Raw genomic sequence first — 20,797 nt, 5'->3', positions numbered from 1 at the left:
TCTCTTCCTTCCTGGAGGGCTGTGGGGCTCACTGAGAACCCACTTTTTTTCCCTGGATCCCAGAGCACTCAGGAAGCAGCCAGTGCAGGAAGGGCAGCCTGCGCCCAAGGACTGCTTAGAGGCTGCCAGGAGTTCCTGGCTGGTTCCAGGCTCCCCCAGCCATTGGGAACCCAGGCCTGGGATGGACGAGGCCTTGGAAACAGTCACAAGCCCAGCCCTCAGCAGCTGAGGACATTGGCCAGAGCCTATAACATTAACCTTTACAGATATCTCCTGTAAATGGGAGGATTCAGCCCCTTTCCTGAGAGGAGCTGCAGAAGGGATGAGCTGCAGGGGGAGTGTGGCAGAGGTGGTTACACTTGCCCTTTCCATCAAAGGGACACAGGGTAGGAGTGGGAATGGACAGGGGTTATCCTTTCTCAGATGGGAGAACCAAGACTCAGACAGGACACGCTGGGTCCTGAGAACTACAAGAACCCCCATTTTTCAGGTTCCTCGTAACAACCACAGCAGTTGTCTGGTTGCAAAATGTGGCTTGTGGAGCTCGGTGAGCAATTATTACACCTGAAAAGAAACACAAGGGTTTTTTGACTCGATGGGCCTCGCGTGCATCTCCCTATCCCATCCTAAGGCAGCGCACAGGACCACTGACCCTTGCTGTGCAAGAACTCAGTCCAGGGCTGCCAGACCTCCTGATCACCTGGAGCCCAGGAGCCCAGCCCGGGTCAGCCCTGGGGGAGGGAAGCCTGGTCCTGAGCACACAGCCGGAGGGGGACTTCCCTGTGTGTGCCGATGGCCTGCAAGGAGGGCTAGTGCAAGAGGTGGCAGGGTCTCCCAGGGCACTGGCCTCCCCTTTGCTGCAGGACACCTCTCTACACCCACCTCCTCCCAAGCCACCTAAGGGACAGGAAAAGTAGTTAGGGCCTCACTGTCTGCAATGACACAAACATGGGCTCTTCGCCACTTGTAGCTGTGTGACCTCTGGCTAGTTACTCAGCCTCTCAAAACTTCACTTTATTCATCTGTAAAACAGAGGAGGAGAGCCTCTCTTTGTATTAGAATAATGCTGCTCATCAAATTCCATCATTCCTATCAATAAACACATTATGGTTCCAGAAGACTTGGCGCATGCCTGTAATCCCAGCACCTCAGGAAACTGAGGCAGGAAGATCACCAGTTTGAGGCCAGCCTCAGCAACTTAGAAGACCTTGTCTCAAAAATAAAGGAGGTGGAGGCTGTGGATAGAATTCAGCAGTAAAGCACCCTGGGTTCAATCCCCACTACCACAAAAGAAATAAAAATAAAAAAGGTATTGTCTCTTTTCTCTTGTAATACACCTCAAGGCCCTGGCTATGGGGTTAACACAAGTAGTTACCCAGGAATTTTTGAACCCTGGATAAACAGGGAGTCACCTAAGCAAAATCTGATGCCCAGGCCTAATTCAGAAAGGAGAGAAGGGAGACAAGGCAGCCCACCTCTCAGCCTTGCCTTGGCTTAAAGTGGGAAACCACTGATCTAGTCTATTGGCCTCCAGACAGATAGGGAAACTGAAGCACAGAGAGGTGGTGTGACTAGAGCAAAGTCACACAGCAAGCAGGAAGCAGGGCTGGACCAGAAGTTCCATGCTGACTCCTGCCTGCTGCCCCAGCTCATCTAACGCTTAGTTTGTTGGCAACACTCAAGGCCTCCAGGGCCAGACACAAAAGGGGCAAAGAGGACTCGGCTGCACTCGGGAGTCATGGAAACTGGCAGGACAGTGCTAGCGATCCTTGCTGTGTAAGAACTCAGTCTGGGGCTGCCAGATCTCCTGGTGACTTTGAAGGACAGTTAGAAACCTGAGTTTTTGTGCAAACTTTCCTGAATCTTAAGAATTACGTTCTAGGGCTGGGATCGTGGCTGAGTGGTAGAGGGCTCACCTAGTGTGTGTGAGGCACTGGGTTCGATCCTCAGCACCACATAAATATAAAATAAAGATATTGTGTCCACCTAAAACTAAAAAATAAATATAAAAAAAAAGAATTGCGTTCTAATTCCAAGCAAATTTTTAAATATTTATTTTTTAGTGGTGGTTGAACACAATACCTTTATCTTATTTATTTATTTATTTGTTTATTTATTTATTTATTTTTATGTGGTGCTGAAAATCAATCCCAGGGCCTTGTACATGTTAGGCGATCGCTCTACCGCGGAGCCACAGCCTCAGACCCCAAGCAAATTTTAAACCTTAACAACCAACCAACAAAAACCTGGAGCTAGGTGCGCTTCTCTGGTTACCAGTTTGGGACCTCAGTTCAGGATTTCAGGGTAGGACCTGGGGATAATTTTTCGGCACCTAGTCAGGATAACATGAGAGGTTTTTGGAAAGTATCTTTCTCTATAAATCAGTGTCTGGTCCTGGTGGCTCATATTCTGCCGTTACCTATTTGCTCCTCTGAGCCAAACAGTGCTCTCCCTGGATATTCTTGCCAAAAGGTTTGGAAGAGTTTATTACAAATATCGTTGTCTAGAGAACAGATATAGGTACTGTCCTGGACCTGGAAGAACAGAAAAAATTAATGGAAAGTGCACTGCATCCCATGAGAGGGAGGAACAAAAAAGGCTGTGCTGTGGCATCTTCATCCTCCCTCCATTGCTTCAGTGTGTAAGAGGGTAAACTGAGCCCCCTTGTGGAGCAGACCCTGAGGTCACATATCTATCTCAGAGCCCTAAGACCCTTCTTCCCCACTGGGTCAACAGTGACTTCTGACAGAATTACTGGATGTCTCTCCTGACTCCCTTTGCTTCCTGTGGATGCACCCACCATACCCTCTGCTCCTTCATCACTGCATCTCCTGGTTCCTAGGCTGTGCTCACCTAAGGGGTCCCGGGTGGGATGCTGCTTCCAACGTGCTTCCCCTGTCTTCTGCCCATCCACTGTTCTTATGGGTTGGGATCCACTCACTCAGCCTGACTCTGCCTCACCAGCTCTGCCAAACAACTAAGCCCCACTATGTCCTCTCCACTTTTTTTCATAGGCTCCACCCAGCATCTTGGCTCTTACCTGCACTGTTCTGCAGAGCCATGCCCACTCCACCCATTTGATCTTCTACATTGTGTCCATGTGGCTCATCTTCCACAGACATATTTAACACTCTGGGATTGCAGGATTTTCTCTCTAGCTCTGGAACCTTTGTAGTATGGCTTGTTTGATATAAGAATACCTCAATATTGTGATTAACAATGTTTTTCAAAAGTTAAAAAATAACATTAAAAAAATCTGAGGATGAGGCTCAGTGGTTATGTTCCCCTAGTGTGAAACCCTTTTAAAAAAAAAGAAAGAAAGAAAGAAAAAGAAGAAAAGAAAGAAAAAGAAAAAAGAAAAAGAAAAAAGGAATAAAGAAAGAAAAATAGGCAAGTACGAAAAAAATGTGGTTCCTTTTTCTTATGTTATGTGTTACAAATTTAGCATTCATGTTTACCTGTTGTGGAGGCTGTGAAAAGTCAGTCTTTCATACATACTTCCATGCCCAAACCTGACATTTTGCTGTAAGGCTATTGCTTTATGTCAAGGTCTTTAATTTACCTGCCACCTCACTTAAATTGGAATTTTTTTTCAAATCCTAGGTTTCTCTGGTCCCAGGGTTCTTCTTCAGTCCTTGTAACCTGACTTCTTCCTTCAGTGCTCATTTAGTTTCAAGTTTTTTCTTTGGAGAAGACACACTTGAAAATTGGGGACAGTAAAGCTTGCTTAAACTCACTTTCCCAATGGCCCATCAGTGCAGGAATGGAGATTGGGACCAGTGTCAGCCTGTTGTGGAATAGTTCTCAGGAGAACCATGGGAGCCCTGAGATTTTGGACTTGAGTGTTGGCGTCAAGAGGAAAGATACTCTCTGTGAACATTCTGCAGCAGATGAGGGACCCTGGAGATGACTCAGGCCTAACTCTGTCCCAATGGCTCAGATTAGGTAATATAGAGGTTCTGTGTTGTACTTTCCTTCCATCCCCAGAGACCTGAAATACAATTGGTGACAAAGATGGCTGGTTTTTTTGACCTACATTGTTCCTGAACCTAAAGACAATGAACAGTAAGCAGAACAAGGAGGAAAATCAATGCATCTGTCTTTCCAATACTAGAAAAGTAAACCCATCAAATACTGAAAAATATTTCCTTTTTCTTGAAAATGAAAAAGCCCAGTGATTGGTAGTCTGGGCTGCTATGGCTATCCAGCTATTCCATCATTCCCCAGGGCCCTTCCTGTTTTTCATTGTGCCATCCATTTAATACAGCAATCAGGGAAAAAAGAAAAAGGAAAAAAACAAAGAGCTAGAGTCCTAGTTGCTTCCAATGTTATCTCATTGGCCAGCACAAAATCACAGAGACCCCTACCTGCAAAGAATATTGGGGAATACAGTTGTTTTTCACTTTTACTTTGGGTTTGTTTTTGTATTTGGTTGTGGGGACTGAATCTATGATTGCTTAATCACTGAATAACCATCCCCAACCCTTTTTAAATTTTAGAGACAGATTTTTAGGGCTTTACTAGATTGCTGAAACTGTCCTTAGACTTGTGAGCCTCCTGCCTCAGCCTCTATAGTCACTGGAATTATAGGCATGTGCCATTAGGCCGGCCTGTGTTTTTTTAGGTGCTGGAGTTGGAACACAGAGCCAGGCACATGTGAAATTTGTTTACTACTGAGCTGTAATTTCAGCCATAAACTTGTCATTTTGAATTATTAGCAACCCATTTTAAAAAAATATAAGGTCCCAGTGGAATGAATGAGGGATACCTGCCATCTGGACCTTAGCAACCAGTTGTGCTGGTGTGGTTTAGTGCAGGCCCAATGCATACTCACAGGGTGGCATGAAAAGATGGGCATCAAGTGAGGAATGGGTTCGGATGGGCTGTGAAAGGAGAACTGCTGTGTAGGTGGCAGACTGAGATACTGTTCTTTCATGTGTTGTGATGGGCATCTCAGGTGGAGAAGGGGTAGAGGGTGAGTGCATTTGGGTGGTTAAACACTGAGATACATCCCCATTTTTTAAAATATTTTTTTCTTAAAATATTTTTTCCACTGGGATGTCAGGCCTGCACCACTGAGCCAACTCTTATACAATTTTTAAAGTTATTTATTCCATTGTAATATGGATCTGTTAAAACTTACAATATAAAAACATACTTATAATATATTCACTTACTATAAATAAAGTTATAAGAATTAGAATATGTCATTTTTTATAAAAATAGATGTCACAACACTTGTTTCCAGGGACCAAATATGACCCATAAAATGTTAAACACATATGGACATTTGATTTATATATTTTATTCTTTTTTCCATATTTATTATTGTAGACAAGTTCTAAACACTGAATGAGTGAATGCAGAGGTTTATGCCAATTTCCATAATTATTAATTGAGAATAATATTTTATTTTTCCTAGTAGTGGCATTTATTTTTCCACAAATACTGCATGTGGCATTTATGTGTTGAAGCTGAAAAGTTAATCACAGAGAAACTGAGAACAGAAACACTTCCTGGATTTATGATAAGAATGAGAAACTGACTGATTGTGTGTAGGGAGTGCAAAAAACAATTAAGTCCAGAAAGTAACTCTTAGGTTTTAGAGCACAATAAGGTGATTATATTGTATAATAACTACTTAAATAAATCAAAATAGCCAGAACTTAGAAAGTTTCAAACACAGAATAATAATTTTAATGAGATGAAAATTACCCTGATCTGATAATTACACACTATGTACACATGCCGAGTTATAATAATTGGTCTCATATCCAAGTACAAATAGTAGATTCCAGGTAAAAATAAAAATAAATAGAAGTAAATTCTTGGATGTTTTAGCCAAATATCTACATTTCCTCATATTTTTAAATGGTATCCTATGTTCATGAATGTTTCACTGTTTTGGTTTCCCTTACTGTCATGTCTTTTAGATCTGCAAGGTCTAAAGAGTCACGGAATGATATAGAGTTATTTACATGGATTTCTCATGACTGTTATTAATTTTCAAAACTTGTTTACACTTTATTTTATTATTTTATTTTTATGTGGTGTTGAGGATTGAACACAGTTCATCACATGTGCTAGGCAAGCATTCTACCACTGAACCACAATCTTAGCCCTGATGACTGGTATTTTTTAATATGTGGCTGGAAAAAAGCTAAAATACATACCTACTATTTCAGGTACTTGACTTAAAATCCAAAATGCCTTGTATAAAAAAAAATATTCCATCAGATTAACATCAAAATTTTTGTATCAATTTTATGCATGGTTTCTTTACTGGAGAAATGCATCGCTTACTTCAAGCAGATAAATATTGGGATTCTTATGGAAGTTTGTCTTGTAGGCTTGGGTCAAATTCTTGTCCTTTAATTTAAAAACCTTACAATGGAATGACTTTGAGTCTATCTGAACTGTGACTTTAATTACACCTTTATTCCAGATGACTAAGGAGAAAACAATAATAATATATTTCTACTGATATTCAATAGCTGGACTTTGGTCGCTTAAGATAGTTTTTCTGGTCATGATAATAGCATATATGCAAGGTGAATAGCTGCATTGGGGATTCAAAGACAGGCCTTAAATACTGTCAAAGAGCTTTCTACACATATTTCTAGAAAATTTTAATATCAGGAAAATAATTTGAATCCACAACATATGTAGCCATTATGAAAAGAAAAGTTTTAAATCTTTTAAATCACATAGATGATGAAGTACATAATTAAAAGATAATGGCCAGCATTTCTACTGAGTACTTTTTATTTCAGAAACACATCCATATTTGATCCTTGTTCTTCTTTCATACACAATAGCTCTAGAATATATGTAATAAGACTCCATATATGTAATACAAGATGATCAGATTTAGCACCAACATAACACTTGAACTCAATAAAATACTACAAATACAAATTAAAAAATCATCTTAGAGCATATGCTTCTCAGTGTCATCTTAGATGATATATTAAAGGCATTAAGTCTGATAATAAATGGTCAAAAGATAGATCTAAAAAATACATCTATGTGCACACCTACTACATTGAGATTCATTTTTTGAGAAGGTAGCAATTCTTTACTTTTGTACAATCATTCCATTTCAATTCATTGAAAATTGTAGAGTTTTCAATATATTCCTACTGCTTAATCAAGAAGAGAAAGATGAAATCAACTTAACACTCTACCTCAGAAAATCTCAAAAGAAGATATCAAGAAATATTTTGAGAATATATGGTAATTCTGAATCTATAAGAAAGGCTATGTACAGTGGGAGCACAGCGACTATTACACAATCCAGACATGATTTGGTAATAATATACGAATGGCACCTGGAGAATATTAGAGAGAGTTGATAATTGAAGTGGGAAAAATGTGTGTTGGGTGAATCCACATATATCCCTAGTAATAGGATAGGCTGAGATTGATAAAGATGACACTATTTGAAATAAGGGCTTCTGCTTCATTTTCTCTTAAGATATATACTATTAATATGGAATTTGAAAATAAAGATCAACAAAATATATTATTTTATTAGTATAAGAAACATTTCCTCTGAAGTTCATCTTGAGATCTCAGCTAACACCATAATTTTCTTCTGCAACTTCACGTGCCTTTTCTAGCACAAGATCTAACCCAAGAACTTTACCATTGGTATCTTGGCCGTAACATATCTAGGGATGCTGATAATTATGGGGTTTATAGTTACAGATGTTTTTGTCTCAGAATTTTAGAGATGACATCAAATATAAATTAATAATCTACTTTCACAGGTTTGGAGAGGGGGCTTCTCCATTTTTATCATCTGCCTGCTGAGTGTTCTCTATGACATACACCTCAGCCCCAGAAGCTCTTGCTTGACAACGTTCAACCATATATTCTCACATCAGTGCCTGTGGTTCCTTGTTTCCTGTGGGTATTCTGCATGTATGTGACCTGATGTGATCTTATATTTATTACTGTATGCTGAATAATTATACAGATGCATCACTTTCTAAGGCATTTATTTTAAATATTTGGGATGTTCCAGGAATTCTTTTTATAGGGTTCATGAACTCAGGTCTTTCTAAAATTCAATAAATAGAAAAAACTCTAACTAAAAAATAAATGATGTTATCACTATTAAAATGTGAACATTAATATAAATAAACAATATTTAAATCTCTCAGCCCATAGGTATAAGGACTTAGATTACAAAGATCAATTTTTTGGGAGACACAAACTACCAAAATGCTTTGTGTCCTTGGTGATCATTGTACTGGGAAGAAATTATTGGTTTCAGCATTGGACTCTCACCAAGCCATGGATTTATTAAGGGTAGGACACTGATGTTTTATTCTGTAACCATGACATGGTATCAATCATATGTAAAAAGAAAAAAAATTACAGAAAGAGAAAATGGTTCCCACAGAAAAAGAAGGCATTACCAGCATTCTGTAATAGTGCAAAGAATATCCAAAATGTGGCCTCTATCTACTGGGGCATCTACAGAAAGCATGAACTTGTATACTTTCTGGCAGAAAGAAAAAATGTTCTAACCTTTCAAAGAATTGGGCTTTATTACTTGAAATTATAAAAAGTAGACATTGATTAAGCAATATTTCTTGCAGGACTGAACATTCAATGTACATTTGCAAGAATACAAAATAGATTCCCAGAGCTATTCAATACAGAAATATTGTTAATACATAAAGCTCAGTAATAGCCCAAATATCCATCATTTGTTTAGTTCCAACTTTGGTCTATCTACACCATGGAAAGGTAAGATTTTTGCATATGTGGGTTGTTTTCCAGGTTGTTTCATTGAATAATAAATAAGGGGGAGACAGGATATACAGGAGCACTCCCTTTTGGGTAAGAAAGGAATTTACCTAATAACTTATTATTGTTATTGACTCCTACCAGAACAAGAAAAAGTAAGAATATATACTAAAAACAATTAAAACAAATGTTCATGAAGGGCAATGGGAAAAGATTAGTGGGGATGGAATAGAGTTGAGTCTTTAACATGGGTTTGTATTTGAACCACATAAACAACAACCATGTTGAAAACATAGAATTAAATCAATAACAAAAATCAAGCCCAACAGGTAAGAGTCTGACAACCCAATCATGAACCACATTATTCGGTGACTAATATCTTTTTGTTTTTCTTTTTTTTAAAGGGAGAGAGAGAGAGAGAACTTTGAAAAAAATATATATATATAGTTTTCAGGGGACACAACATCTTTATTTTATTTTTATGTGGTTCTGAGGATAGAACCCAGTGCCCCACGCTTGCCAGATGAGCATGATACCACTTGAGCCAGATCCCCAGCCCCTAATTAGTTTCCTAAGCTTGCATGATTTCCAGGATCTTTTTCTCCAATGTGAACAATATTTTACCTAAATTTTTTACCACATGCTTGTTGCAATGCAATATTTACTGATCAGTAATTAGCCATAAAGAATCCCAGGATTCATATGCAATGTTTAGTGTCAGTGCAGCAAGGGACAACATGGGTTTTATGCTTTCTCCATTAGACTGGAGTTTACAATGGAAGAGGCCACTTCTTATCTTGAGTGAGCAGCCTGGTGAATACACAGATACAACTATTAATATGCACTGAAGAATTCTTTGAAAGTTTATTGTTAGGAATACATAGAGGACTTGACAGTTACTTCGAGGTCCAGATTTCAGAAGCTTGGCTATACACACTTGGGGCAAAATGACCAGTCCTAGACCCTGTGTGAATATGTATTGTAATATTGTGGTAGTTTATCACAAGCCTAGGCAGAAAAAGGTTGGGTCTTGAAGGTTATTCAGTCATGTGGGTAGAGCTATGGAATGGAATTATTGTCCTTAATTAAAAGAGAGCTGCAAAGAAACTTCTCAATTTATCCTGTGAGGACACACATGGTGCACTTCCTTACTCTCATCAAGCTGCTATAATAATTTATGGTAGAATGGGTGGTTTATAAGCCACAGACACTCATTTTTACATTGTATAAAACAAGGCACAAGGCTATTCAATGCTTGTTGAGAAAATTTATAATGGGTAGAAGCTTCTGGCTGTATCATAATGTGGTGGAAGAAGCCAGCTAGCCTGTAGCACCTGTTCATTAGAGCATTACTACCACTGATGAAGTCTTCAGCCTCAGAAACTCAACACCTCTCCAAAGACTCACCTTCTAATACCATCACCTTAATGAAGAGAAGTTCAACCAAGATACTCAAAGGGACACAAACCATCATATTACAGCTTTCTATGAAAAAGCAGGATCTCAATAGTCAATAAATCTGTTGGAAAGTTGATCTTAGAAATCTGAGCTTTCAGAAGTCCACAAATAAAATTTATTTTTGCTTGTAAAGTATGTAGTTTCTAGAACTCCCTTAGAGCAGTCCAATCCGACTAAAGTATATTTCAAATGATGATATTGTCTTTTCAATTGTTCCTCTATTATGAACACTTCTCTGATTTTTACACAGGTTATCAACTCTCTGGGCATCTCTCTCTGTATGTGCCTATGTACATGCACATACAACAGAAAGGAGTTTGGGGCTTTCTGCCAAGCCCAATCCTCATATTCTGCATTTCTACATGTCAAATTTGGGAACCACCCACTTGGCCCCATCAATGCAAGGCAGGCCCAGGCCTCCTGTGATGTTATTCTCTTAGCTACCTCTTTATGGTATGAGTGAAGCGTGCGTCTACCCTGTACTCTGGACTCTGCTCTCTCCTCCTCAGTCCTTGCCTATACCCTGTTTAGAGCCAGGCATTCCATTGCACCTGTGCCTCCTTTTAGTGCTCTATAACCTGATCATTATGTGCCAATGTTTTTTCATGCTCATTTGTGCATTTCTTCCCATCTGTTCCCACAGCTACAATGAAGCTGCCATTTGCTAGCTGTGTGACCTAAATCAAATTATCTCGACATTTTTGTTGAAATAGGTTTCTGCTAAGTTGTTCAAGGCTTTGCCAACAGAAAAAAGCTGGGTGACCACTTTTTGTCTTTGTAAAAATACAAAGGTCTGTCATCCCCCTGGCTTATGGAGCACTCACTAGGCAACAAGTGCCAACTATTTATGACTTCATTTAATTCTCATCACAGTCTTGAGAAGCAAGTGGCATCATCCCCATCTTTAACATAAATAAATAAAGTTGGAAGAAATTAAAGATCTATTCAAGCGGAGTGAGGTGGCACATGTCTGCAATACCAGCAGATTAGGAGGCTGAGGCAGAAAGATTGTGAGTTCAAAGCCAACCCCAGCAAAACTGAGGTGCTATGCAACTCAGTGAGACACTGTCTGTAAATAAAATACAAAATAGGACTGGGGATGTGACTCAGTGGTTATGAGCCCCTGAGTTCAATCCCAAGTACCAAAGGAAAAAAAATCTATTCAAGCCTTAAACATATATAAAAGCCAGAATACAAATATATGATATGTACTCAAGACCTTGGTCCATTAACATTTATTTTATACTAATCATAACATCTAGGAACCTCCCTGAAAGCTTAATAAATCCAATGCTTGAGAGTACTCACCGGAGATTTTTGTTTCACTGATTGGAGCTAAAGTCCAGGTATCAGGATAATTGACTCTAATGCTCACAATTAGGAATGGAATCACTTTTCTATTACAAATCAGGGAAGCACAGACAAAGATATTGGATTCACCTGCTCAATATTGTGTGTCAAGTCGACAGGAAAACCAGGGTATGTGTATATACTTCTGTAGCTCTGCAAAGATCTCTCTGTGGCTCCAAACAAAAGAAGACTCCAGAAAGCTGGAGGCGGAACACAAGCAAAACCCTCTGCCACAACTCACCCCACAATACTCCAATTTTCCTAGACAATAATTGTGCATATAGGAGACAATTCCAGATGGTACCTTGGTGATCAATGGGCGACATGAAAAGAAATAGGGCACAACCAACTTTAGCAAAGGCAGAGGTGTGGCTGGGCCAAGATGGGGACTAGTCTAGAGGATAAATTTTCCAGAGCACATGAAGTCCAGGGCTTCCTCCTCCTTAAATAAGCCTTGCCTTATCACACATATGCTTGTTCAACTATTTATGCCCTTCTCCTATTTTATATTTCTCTTGCACATGGCTTTTGAAGTCTTATGCTTTGGCATTTCTTATATTTTTAATGCATCTTTCAAACTACCACAAAAATCAACAATGAGGAATATGACCTGTACAGGTTACAGTTTTATTTTATTACCATTTAGCTCAAGTTTCCAAATCTCTATGAAATACAATTTTTTAGTTTTTATGATAATTTTATTATCCCTTTACATATTGACAATGGTTGTGATAAAGCAGTATTCTCTGATTTCAACACTTGGAATATCAGTGACCTGCTTAAACTGATTGCACTTTCTTTTGATTCTCTATCATAAGCCTCCATTTTATTTTTTTACACTATATATAACTTTATATATAGTACAGACAAGCCCAAGCTAATATTACATGTTTTTTTCTCAGAGAAAGGGCAGGTACATCCATTAGTGAGTATGAGGGCTCATCACAGCTTCCTTAGTTTGGCCTACCAGCATGGGCTCTGACTCAGCTCAATGTTCAATCTTCCTGTGATCTTCTCAACCTGTGGCCTTCAGCTCATCTTCTTCTTTTAAAACTTTAGATTAATTTTAATATTTTACACAGACCCTGAATCACAAAAATGCCAGTTTGAAAATGGTGGCATACATAAACAACACTACCCAGAAATCAGGTGCTTCATGTGGGAACAAGCTAGGGAAGAGGAGCCTATCACACATGATAGAGAGAGGACCCTCAGAGCCATAGTGGAACCATTGGAGGATACAGAAATCCCTCACCTCAAAGTTGAGGCATTGTAAATAGTTTAATGGGTCTGAACTAATATTATCATACAATCAGAACAATAGCATCTGTGATTGGTACATGATTCCAATTGAGATGACTTTCCAAATATGTCCAGAAAAATGTTTGGAGATTAGCTATCCCAGGATTGTTGTTATCAACCAAAGAAGAAAGTAAAATTAAGAGACAGCTGACATGTTACACTGGGAAAGCCACAGTTCTGTGTTTTCCAGGGGGATGTTTGTCATCTTTCTATAGACATTAAAATTATAGGCCTGCAGAGAAAGAACTTAAAGATGTCTTTCCTTAAAACATGCAACTCTTGAGGCTATTACCTGCACCACATTCTTCCTGGCCTCATCCATCTGGGTAAGTGCCTCTGCATTCTTAGATTTAGAAGTAGTGTGCAGTTGGGTCATGGAAAGGCTGTGGAAGAAGGGAGTTTTATCATATTGTTGAGGTTTCTTGTAGATGCAGAAGAGAGACTTCAGCTCCAACAGTTCAACGCAGCCCAGAAAACTTTGTTCCGTATGATACATTGAGGATATTTTCTTCTAACAATGTTTGCTTCTTTAATTCATATCCTCCTAAAATGAGTCATTTTTTAAATAGGGAGTGATGATTAATTTTAGTTTCTCATTTGTTCTAAGTTTAATGAGTTCTACTGATACAACTTACATATAGAATGTCATCTAGAGATTTTAAACATTACTTATTTGTATACATATTATAAAAGAAAACGAGTTTTAACTTGATATTTTATAAACATTTATTTTATTTACATGTGGATCTGAGGATTGAACCCAGGACCTCACACATGCTAGGCTCACACCACTGAGCCATATCACCATCTGTAATTTAGCATTTTTATTTATAAACTTGCTTCTGTAATATTAATAAATAAAATAGCACTACTATTGATGTGAATTCTATAATTTGAGTAATTATAAGTTTTTAAACTTTTAGAAGGAAATGAGATTCTATGTTCAAAACTTCATTTCATAGAGGGCAATATCACAATGCCAGAAACTACATATATTTCTTATAAAGTCTTTGGATCCAATTTAACTCAAAGAATGAAAAATTTTCTTACCCTGTAGTCTCTCAGTTAGGAAATGACAAATGAGAGGATCATAATAAAAAGCTTTGGAAGCACACTGAAAATTTTTGAAAATCAAATGAACATACTAGTAATTTTCTAATCCTGGATTAAAAATACACAGGAATATAATTTTCAAGTTTAGAGGAGGAATATTGGTTTTGATTAGTTCTTTATGTATTAGTTTTATGTGTGTATATATATGTGCCTATATACACACATATGTCTTTTCCAATTTCTATTACAATGGAACTGTCTGACTCTAACTTTTTTTAAAGGAACATTTAGGTCAGTGGAATCTCATCCTACCCTGTCACTGTATTTCAATTTCTGATGTTTTCACAAACTCAGGTTATTTTTCAGTTTTTTTTTTTTTTTTTACTTGTTTGCTTGATTCTTTACATGAACAAGTAATTGTGAACCTGTCTCCTTCTCTGGTCACTGAAACACAAAGAACAAGATGACACAGAAAAGCCAAAGTTGTGGGGAAGAAAAGCAAGACTTGAATTTTACATAACTACATCAATCAGAGAGACAGACTGCCCTTTAGGAATCCATGGGTTTTCCAGTAATGAAAGCTTGGCATCTGTGAAGAAGCACTCTCTGGCTTTTTATTTCTTTACTTTAAGATTAAACAGATGTTAACTTTATGAACCATATAAATTTATTGACCATCAACTATGTGAAAAATTTAAGGCTTAACTATTGGATGAAGAGTTCTTTAAGCCACTGTGCATTTTCTAGCTTTCATGGTAATTGCTCTCTAAATAGATACTGTGAAGAACAAGAATTTCTAGACAATTCTATAATTAGAAAGAGGCATATAATTTCAAATTACTCATATAAGCATATATTACATTAATACATCTGAATAAATGAAGCATGTGAGATCACAAAACAAAAACATGGGCCTAAAACTCCCCACACAGTTATGAAAAGTGCTGTAATGACAAAGCAAAATAATTATTTTTTGGGTCCAAAGCATGAGGTTTCAAAGTCCTGTAGCTAATAAATGTCTATACCTTCTTTATTTCAAATTTATTGCTGTGCATGCATTATCATAATTTTTTGAAGGATCATGTGTTGATCTAGTGTTTCATTTCAAACAACTCTCTTAAAAGTACTAAGAATTTTTCTTCTAATATCCATCACTAACAGTATTAGTACCATAGTTATATGGTGATTTTTGAGCCTAAAGGAGAAGTTTACTTAAAATTTAAAAATTATGTGTCACTGAAAAGATAGAAGATATACTATATTAAAGCTGACTTTATTGTCTAGGAAATAGAAATATCAAAAGAATTATTTCCAGGTATTTGGTCATTTTTGATGTACTGATCTGTGCATAATAAATAAAATTTAATTATATTTGCAGATTTATGGAACTATGCTTCAAATTAAATGTTCCTTGAGAAAGAATATTAGTGTTTTTAGCTTCTATACCTATGTCTAGAAAATTTACATAATATCATTAAAATTATATGTTTTCTGTAGAAATGCTATTCACTGTATTGTATTTGGAGGAGATTAATGGATTTGGTATTTTTGCTTCAAATATGTTTTGTCAAAAATAAACAGAACTTGGTTATAAAGCTTTTTTTATATTATATCATCAAATTATGGTGACGTTTTTATTCTCTTTCAAACACAACTATATATAAAAAATAGTGATTCTTTTTTTTTGGTGTCATGTTATCTTCCACAATTCTTATCCTTTGTGAAAAAAATGATAATTTTGTAGTGCAGAATTACATCCTTATAAAGCCTATTTTATTTCCTCCAATTTTAATCATGGATCTAAATTCATATTAAAATGTATTGAACATTTTTGACTGTGTGTTATAAACCCATAAACTAAGCTAACTATTTTACTTAGAGACCAGGATCTTCAAATATACAATTCTATTTTACCCACAATGAATTAAAGTAACAGTAAAATAGAAGCATAAAATGAGATAAACATTCACAAGGAAAAGAGGAGGTGATCTCCAGTGACAAAGACTTCAAAGAACTTCTGGAAAACAGAAAGTATGGAATCAGATGAAGGATGCATTTGAGTTCTAATTAGGGCTCCCAAGGAGGGATATTATGACCATGACTAGGCATCTTGGAAGTCGATAAGGTAGGGTGCTTCAGATCAGCACAATGGAAATAAAGGGAAGGAAGCTTGTTTGGGTGCACAGAATCTGGGTTTGCAGTCTTATCTCAAAGGAGGCTTCTGCTTACTCCAAGTGAAATTTTGGAGTTGTCTTGCACTCTCATTTTCGGTCCTACTTGAGACATAGAGTGTGATTTACTTGAGTCTCAAACAGTCTTGAGTGTAGGAAGCCTTGAATGGTCATAGCCAGAAAAACTCTCTTCTACTGATGAAAATATTTTGAAAAGACCACTTTCAGCAATTGTCTGGGAAATGAATCCTTCTGTCCTTATGGTGCCATAAAGCACAGTTCCCTATAGTGACACCACAAAAATTCGCTTTTCAGTCAAAGTTCTGTACTTAGTTTATGGACCTTGTGAGAGTCTGTTCCTGAAAGAAAAAAAAAAAACGTATAAAAAGGAAAACAGGGCAATTAATTACAGTTTTGACAGCTGTGTAGACCTAATGTCAAATTAATGTCTTCTTGTGTTTTGTTTTGCTCTTCTTTTTAGATCCCCTAAGTAGACTTCTTTTGGTCTCTACAACTTAGCTGATTGGGTGAAACTCATACATATGCCCAAATCATTTGAGCCTCCTGAACATGATTTTCTCAAGACACAAGTACTTCACTGGTCTTTTTACAATTCCTGTATGGAAAGTGAGTACTAAAAAGAAGAAAATTGAATCATCTGTTTTCACATTGAATCATCTGAGTTTTTATCTCCATTGCAACATGGAATCAATGTCCTTCTGATAAGGAGAGTGAATTGACCTAGCTAGGATTGTACTTTCCCCTCTTGCTTTCTGGGGTTTTTTTTTTGTTGTTTTTTTTTTTTTTAGTACATAGAATTTTGAGTCCACAGGTGGAGTTTAAATTTTAGTTCGAATCTTCTTAGACATCCTGTTGGAAAAGTGTCCTCTTAAATAATTAGGATTTCTAAAACTGGAGGATGCGGAGGCATGGTGTAAGAAAATGTAATTGCCAAGTGGGTTAATGGGAGTGATAGAGAGTGAAGACTCTTCAACTTTGACAGTCTACCTCCTGGATCTATGTAGTATACCTCTTTTATAGCACAAACTGATATAATGTTATGTAATATAAGAAGTATAAGCACAATCATCACCTGTTCCAGAATTCTACCAGGCCAGTATCTTTTTATTTATTTATTTTTGTAGGTGAAAATACAGTGAATAACATGGTCATAGACCCATATAATATCTTTGTTTTTGTTAACTGTGATTTCATTCACTTTTATGCATGGTCCCTTGGCACTTTATTAATGGTGCATGCTTAGGATTTATTGTCCCTAAAAGCAAAACGTAAAAAAAAAAAAAAAAATGCTTGGGTTTTTCTGGTTACAATTATTTCTTCATTAAAAGAAGTCCACTTGTTAATTTATGATGAGAGAATGATGAAAAGAATGATGTTGTCACAAGAACCTAGAAATAGACCTCTCTTTCTAACTGGCTGGATATTTGTAAGAAGTATTTGATAGATAAAATGCAGTGACTGAAAACCACTATGGTACTCAGTCCTCATTCATCCTGTGCATCATCAGAGGCTGGATAAAAACAACTAGCCAAGTCAAGCTGTCAACTTGGTTATCTTGTACAATGTCCATGATATATTTTCTTTGGTATTTGATAGCATGAAATCTCATGATATTTACACTGCATTATCTCTTTGAGAAATCCATCCTGATTACTGTACCCCCAGAATTTTATAGTCTTCAAAAGTTTCTTCTGGACTCTTTAAAAGTCTTAATTTCTTCCTATAAGTTTATGTACCTTCTTAGCTGAGGTAACTTTTTTTACAGTGTGATTAAGGATGAAGTGTGCTGCCAAGTATTCCTCTCTTTAGAAAGAGCTTTTTTCACTTTTCATTTTTCAAGGCTAACCCTGAAAGATCCTGTACAATGATGCTATTTTATTTCTATTTACTTCTAAATGAAGCTAACTCATATTTATTTCTAGTAACATTTTGTTAAAAGATGGCCAATTTCTCCTTCTATATGATTCATAAAGGGACCTTTTCCCAAAGAAGGGAATGAATAGGTGTTGTATCAATTCTTTGCTCTGAAATTTATTGGGGTTTTCTGAGAAAAGTGTAACTTCGTGACTATCTTCTTGATTAGTTATTTGCTTAGTTATTGGTCACACTCTACAAGTGTGACCCTAGGTGAAATGCAAAGGATGATAAAGAGTAAAATAAGTAGAAGCTATACATTTATTATGCTTTTGTAACTGAAGAAAGGTTTGTGAAGTACTTTATGACTTACATAACTCTCTACCTTCCATTTAAAGTCAAAAGATAAAATTCATCTTTATTTTTTATATTTCACAAGTAAACTTCTAAAAATAAAATTTACACCTATTTTCCTAATTCTGTTCATGATTTTTCCATTTTCTTGATTATATGAAATTTTCATAACTCATACTAACTTGATAATCTGTGTCATTTCCTGGTTTACAAACAATTATTGATTTTTATCTCTTTTTAGTTATAGTTGGCCTTCAGTGACTAAGAGGAAGACTTCTTCCTGTCTGCTCCTCCCAGGCCTGCCCCAGCCTCTCAGCTTCCCAGACCCTCATGCAATTGGTTGTAAATTTTCCCAGAAGTTGTTTTACTGTCTAATTTTCAGAACTAAAAATAAAAAATAAAATAAAAACTTAAAAAATAGTTAAAATGCAAAATGTGGAGGGAGAAAGCAGCACATTTTTTTTTTTGGTAATTAGGCTTTTTTAAAATTTTGAAAATATTTTTTTTTAATGTGGGTCAGCCACTGATATTTCATCAAAATATAACAGTTTCTTTGTTGAGTTCAGGTAACCAAGGAATAGCCACACCATCAGAACAAAATAAAACACACACATACAAAAAAAAAGAAAAAAAAAAACAGAATCATCTTTAACCTAACGTTTTAAAAAATGTCTCAGATCCTCATAACTTGTACACAAGCTTCTGTGTTCAGTTTAATTGTAACTGCTTTTTGTATTTGAAGAGAGTGTGACTACTGAACTTGAAACCTTTTATTCTGAGTGTCTTGGTGGTTTCTGGTGAGATTAAGTAGGTGACAGGGTGAAGAGAAAGTGGGGAGTTCTTCCCTATTATAACATGAATTTTCCCCCACAGTCTACTCTCAGCTGCCAGACCTCAAGTTTTTCTTACACTGGTATACTTTAACTATTCATACTTCCCCTTTACCAATTATTTTTAACAGCAGTTTATCAAACTACACTTATTAAGAACAATTTTAAAAATAAAGTTATAGTTCACCTCACCAGTCTACACTTATTGCTTATGGTTTCACTCACCTGCTATGCCTGTTTTTAGTGTCTGAAAAACATAGATATTATTTTTCATATTTTATCCAGTTTCTTAGATGTATATACTGGAAAGAAAATCTTGTCTGAAAATATTCCATTTTGATTGAACGCTATATTCAAGAAAATAATATTTAAACATGCTAAATATATCTACAGAATTTCTCAAGTAGCTATGCTTAAACCAAATAGAATATCCTTTAAAGAAAAACTATGGTCAGCTTCAAGAAAGCAAGAATAGAACCCAAGTATTTATCATTAATGATGGATTGTAGATGATACATACAGAATAACCACAAGATTTAAAGGAAAAATTGTATTATACATGGTATTCTAAACTGAAGCAGACTGTCAATTAATGATAAATAATAATAGAATTTCATTAATGATAAAATTATAAAAAAGCAATTTTCTGTGCCTCATTTCAAAGAGAGTTACTCAATATAGAAGAAAAATAAAACAAAAAGAGCACAGTTTGTGGACAGAAATAGTGGTACTAACTACAGAGCTCAAGAAAGTTATGCTGATTTTCAGTAGACCTTTAAAATAGTTTAGTTAGCTTACCTCAGTCCTACCTTTAAAATGATGCTTTAATAGAAATATTAGCAAGTGAGTAATCAAGTGATTGAATACAGCAAATGTTAGAAAATTCTAGTGATCTATTTTTCATACCACACACACACAAAAATGAGTATTGGAAAATACAGGAAAAACAAAGTGATAAAAAAGAAAGCAAAAACCCACTAAACAAATAATTGAAAGTCAAGTTCTGCATATGAAACACAGTAAAATGTGCACTTTTTGTAATATTTGATGGGATAGAAGAAAGTAGTATTGATTGTTCTTGATGGTAAGAACATCCCTCCATGAGCAGCATTCATTTCCTGATATTGGATGTTAGAAAGGCTAATAAATTAGAGAAAGAAAGCATTCTTACTTCCTGTGTGTGTTTTGTGATGAAATCTATTTTAAAGTCAAATTTGTGAAAATGATTACTGGTTTTTAACCTTCATATATTTTCTGTAAACAAAGAATGCACCACATAATTATTTTTAAAAGGGAATAACTAACTGATGAAGCATGAACACAGGTACTTGTAACTATTGAAAAATAGAGTGGGGTGTGGTGGTGTGTACAGATGCTGAAACTCAGAAATAATAAAGTTTCCAATGTAGATTAAGCAAGAAATCACAGAAAGCATATCATTCTGATTTCATAAATGATAATCAATTAAACACTAAAGCCTTTTAATATTTGATTCATTAGTCCTGAAAAGAGAGAATTGGCCCCATAAGTTAATTGGTTTTCCTCCCTCTCTCATTGCTATTGGAAAAAATAATGGGAACACCTAATACATTGTGAAGGGTCTTCTATGTATATATTTCAAGATAATGGTCAATATCAGTCAAC

This window comes from Callospermophilus lateralis, chromosome 7 (assembly GCF_048772815.1).
Source record: "Callospermophilus lateralis isolate mCalLat2 chromosome 7, mCalLat2.hap1, whole genome shotgun sequence".
Taxonomy (NCBI): domain Eukaryota; kingdom Metazoa; phylum Chordata; class Mammalia; order Rodentia; family Sciuridae; genus Callospermophilus; species Callospermophilus lateralis.
The sequence above is the reverse complement of the archived record's forward strand: the minus strand, read 5'-3'. Positions refer to the sequence as shown.